A 5,000-nucleotide genomic window follows, 5' to 3' on the forward strand; every position below is an offset into this window, starting at 1 on the left:
GAAGTGTTATTAGGATTTTGAATGTGGGAAAATGGCGATTTTTTCCTTGCATTCATTTTCGATTATTCATTCCTTATCGTAACGCATCTCGAAAAAGGGCTAGACGAATGTTGAAGAACATTGTTGCTCGAAAGTTATATGCGTGAATAATTTGCTCTTTCTTCCCCCCCCCCCCCCCGCCCCCATTTATCATAGAGCGTTTATTCAATTCCGCGAAACATGAACTTTGTTTCCTTAATGTTATTGAAGCTTTGTGTATATAAGCAATTTTTAGAGTAACTGTTAGTTTTGTTTTGTGGTAATCTGAATACATTTAAGTCAGTGAAACAACATGCCCGAAAGTTCACATGATCCATGATAATCTGCATGATAATCTAAATCTCCATGACCTTTGAACTTTAAGTTTTATCTTCGTTTTACTGTGAGCGTTTTTTGATAAAAAAGAAATGGAAATTTGAGACTTTAAAGTGTTACTTAAAAGACATGAGATTCAAATGATTTATAACCACTCGACATTCCCAATGCGAGGTTAATAATAGGAAAAAAGTTCAACAAGAGAGTTTCCGCTATAACTCTGTGCAAGAGATGCAGGTCATGATCTATTTTCTTGCATGATTTCATACATTAGAAAAAGAAAGACACATTCACCGGTAGTACATGAACCCGGCATGCAACACTTATCTCGAACATTAAACAAGAACACCGTCATTTCTTGCATGACGCTCGCTAACGTATAAGTCCTCGTGCAATTCAGCTTTCCTTGCAACACACGCGTGACTCTCAGGAATAAAGGATCATTCTCTCGTGCAATATTTCCCAAGTTGAGTGTCTTTTCGACGACCTCCTGGGTGATGGACGACCTTGGTGGCGAAGAAAAACGACTCGGACATGACTAGAGGAGAGGGTCGTAAGGCGGTAGGAGTTTCTCTGTCTGTCTGTCTGTCTGTCTGTCTTGATGGCTGGTGTCTGTCTTCGAGATCTCTCTTGTAATTTATTGACGTCTTCTGTCTTGCCTATGTGACTTGACTAGTGGACGGACTGATCGACTGACTGACTGACTGACTGACTGACTGATTGACTGGCTGACTGACTGATTGACTGACTGGCTGACTGATTGACCGATTGATTGGTTGACTCAATGATTGATTGACTGTTTAATTGATTAATTGACTGCTTAGCTGAATGACTGATCGATTGACTAACTGATTTACTGGCTGCCTGACTAATTTTCTGACATAAATACTTTCGGTTATCCCCCGTGTACCCTCATTAAATTTTGTTTACTCATAGCTTCCTTGTTTATTCATGTCTCCGCTACCTATCGGTTTCCCTCTCTTCTCCTCTTCAATTGCTCGTCTCCTTTCCATCTCTCCTCGCCATTCCCTTCTCTTTTTATTTTCTCTCATTCTTTCTCTCTTCCCTTCTCCTCTCATTCTTCGCCTCTTCTCCTCTGCCCTCTATCTCTCTTCCCTTTTTCCTTTCCCTCACTCTTTATAGTTTTCTTTATTTCTCTTTCTCTTCTTCTTCCTATTTCCCCTTTCCATTTATTTTTATATTCCGTATTGCGCCTTTTCTCCTCCTTCTCCTCATTCCAACGTCCTCATAACCCTCTTCTTCTTTTCTTCCTCCTCCTTTCCCCCCATCCTACACCTCCAGCTCCCCTTTCCATTACTCGTCCTCTTCTTCTTCCTCATCCTCCTTCCTCCTTCCTCTTCCACCTCCTCTACCACCACCTCTACCTCCACCTCCACCACCTGATCCTCCACCTCTTCCAACTCCTCTTCCCCCCTCCCCCTACTCCTCCTCCTCCTCTTCCCCCTCCCCCTCCTCTCCTCCCCTCCTCCTACCTCCTCCTCTCCCCTCTCCTCCTCCCCCCTCCCCCTCCTCCTCCTCCTCTTCCCCCTCCCCTCCCCTTCCTCCTCCCCCCCCTCCCCCTCCTCCTGCTCCTCCTCCTCGGGTCAAAGTCCTGCGTGTGTTCCTATCGGCCAAGATGACGCTTCCATCTTGACTGTGACCGCAGAGGGGGGGGGGGTCGCGTGTGGCCCCATACCGCTCCTTAAACCAATTGCTTTGCGATTTCCTACTTTCCTTCGTCTCTTTTGCTTTATTGTTTTCCTCGTCTGTTTTTTTTTCTTCGTTTGATCCATGTTTCTTCGTTGAGTAGGGGTAGGGGAGGAGGGTATGGGGAGTTTTGGAGGTGGGGGTTGGGGGGAGGGGGAGGGGTGAAAACGGAGGAGGTTTTTGTTATTGTTGTGATTGATTGTCATTACTCTATTGCTAATTACATTTTATTTGGCCACCATATAGTCTTCAGTATCCATCAATATACTTTTTTCAAGTTTTATCTTATCAATTTCCTTAGCTTGTGTTAATGATGCATTCCATTCTTTAATAATCATTTCCCTATATTTGTGGTCCTCAAATCATATTTTCTTCGCTATCATTAAGTTCGAATTGCATGCATTGACTTAAGCAAGCTCAAATAATATCAGACCTTAACTCGTTTTATTAAACATATACTATGAAAATATCCTAAAATCAAGCATTACACAAAATACAATCGGTCATCCTTCCACAACACCACTAAAGATCACTGAGATTATATAATAATTATAATCCTGCGAGTGAAACTTTACCCCACATGGTTCAGCTTCCAAGTCCCGGTTCATCTCCTTCATTTCTCGAAGAAAATGGCGGAGGCGTTCCTTGCTGATCCACCCCGCGTGGGCCCCTCTCACTCTCATTCTTGCGATTGCAACACTAAGGACAACGAATTTTAAATGTATTCTTCGAATGCTAGGAGGCGCAGTGGTGGTAGAAGCAGCATTGGTAGCAACAGTTGTACTATGATATTTGTGTTGGTAGTGTAAGTAGTTGCAGTATTTGTGGCGGTAGTCCTAGATACTATAGCGATAGCAACAGTAGTAAAATGTGTGTGTGTTTTGTGTGTGTGTGTGTGTGTGTGTGTGTGTGTGTGTGTGTGTGTGTGTGTGTGTGTGTGTGTGTGTGTGTGTGTGTGTGTGTGTGTGTGTGTGTGTGTGTGTGTGTGTGTGTGTGCGTGTTGAACGACGGAGGCATAGCAGAAGTTGCGCTAGTTTTAGAGTGCCAAAATTGCTAACATTAGCGCCTCCTTCCCTATGGACAGATTTCCATTTACGACAGATGTCTGTTTCTCCCTATTCTACTTTTTTCTAAGTCTTATGAATTTCCTGTATTATGATAAGTTATCATATAAAAAAAAGAAACATGAATATCATTCTATGGTGATGATGATGATGATGATGACGAAGATGATAATAATAATAATAACAGTAATAATAACCATGGTGATAATAGTAATAGTAATAATAATAATAATAACAATAATATTGATAACAATAATGATAATCATAATAATTGCAACAACAATAATAATAACTAACAATAAGAAGAACAATCATGATAATAACATTAATAATAACAACAACAATAATTGCCAGAGACTAAAGTAATAAAAAGAGAAGTATTGTTTACCTATTCAAAATTTCTATAAAAAAAATGTCAAGAAAAGTTATGAGTGCGCATGTGTGTTTATACGTTCATACATGAACACTATATGTCAACACCTTAATACACCGAAACTGTCCCCCCTGGAGAACAACAACAAAAAACAACACCCATAAACAACAAATAAAACCCAAGAAAGAACAGACAGTGAAGCGTAGAACCCCGACTACAATTTAGAAAGAGAGGGGAAGAGAGAGAGAGAGAGAGAGAGAGAGAGAGAGAGAGAGAGAGAGAGAGAGAGAGAGAGAGAGAGAGAGAGAGAGAGAGAGAGAGAGAGAGAGAGAGAGAGAGAGAGAGAGTGAGTGAAAGAGAGAGAGAGAGAAAGAGAGAGGGAGAGGGAGAAAAGAGAGAAAAAAGAAAGAAAGAGAGAGAGAGAGATAGAGATAATCAAAGGAGGAGAGAGAACGAACCAATAACGCGAGCGAAGCGGGATAATGCGTTGAGACTGCGGTCCGGAAGATCATCCAACTGTGAAGCGAAGAGGAGAGGAAAGGCGTTATCTGCCGCGCACCGCACTTCGCTCTTTCCTTCCTCTTCCTCTTTGGACTTCCTTCCTCTTTCTTCTCTTCTCTTCCTCTTTGGAAATCCTTCCTCTTTCTTCTCTTCTCTTCCTCTTTGGAAATCCTTCCTCTTTCTTCTCTTCTCTTCTTCCTCTTTGGAATTCCTTACTCTTTCTTCTCTTCTCTTTTTCCTCTTCGGACTGCCTTCCTCTTTCTTCTTCTCTTTTTCCTCTTCCCCTTTCTTCTCTTCTCTTCTTCCTCTTCCTCTTTGGACTTCCTTCCTCTTTCTTCTCTTCTCTTCTTCCTCTTCGGAATTCCTTCCTCTTTCTTCTTCTCTTTTTCCTCTTCATCTCTATTTTCTTCTCTTCTTCTTCTTTGGACTTCCTTCCTCTTTCTTCTCTTCTATTTTTCCTTACTGATTTTATTTTCCTCTTTCTTATTCCTCTTGCTGACTGCCTTTCCTTTCTCTTCCTCCTTTCCCTTTTTCCTGATTTATTTTCCTATTTTTCCTCTTCCTGATTTCTTCTTTCCTTCTCTTCCTACTTTCCTTTCCTTCCTCTTCTTCCTTGACTTTCCTTCCTCTTTCTTTACTAATCCATTTCCCTCTTTCTTCTCTTCCTGTTTACTTTTCCTATTTCTCCCATTCCTGGTTTCCTCTCCTTCTCATCTTCCTGATTTATTTTCCATCCTCTTCTTCATTGGCTTTCCTTCCTCTTTCTTCTCTAATTGCTTTCCTTGCCTTCTTCCTCTTTTCTCTTTCGTCCTCTTATTACTTTACTTTCCTTCCTCGTTCTCCTTTTCTTGTATTCTCTTCTTTCTTTTCCTCCTCCTGCGCTTATTAATCTTTTTCCTTTTTCTTACAATTCTCTTTCTCCTTTTCCTCCTCTTGTCCCTCTTATTACCTGTTTCCTTTCCCTTCCTTTATCTTTCTTCCTTTTCCTTCATTTTTTTCTA

General features: G+C 41.2%; 1 protein-coding gene across 6 annotated transcripts in view; it reads right to left on the bottom strand.

Annotated features, from left to right (window-relative positions):
- stet (rhomboid serine protease stem cell tumor) overlaps nucleotides 1–5,000 on the bottom strand; it is a 481,226-nt gene that overhangs the window by 341,162 nt on the left and 135,064 nt on the right. The window lies entirely within an intron of this gene.

The sequence above is a fragment of the Penaeus japonicus genome, unplaced genomic scaffold (genome assembly GCF_977035675.1).
Source record: "Penaeus japonicus unplaced genomic scaffold, GWHDUDI00000001_assembly GWHDUDI00000011, whole genome shotgun sequence".
NCBI lineage: Eukaryota > Metazoa > Arthropoda > Malacostraca > Decapoda > Penaeidae > Penaeus > Penaeus japonicus.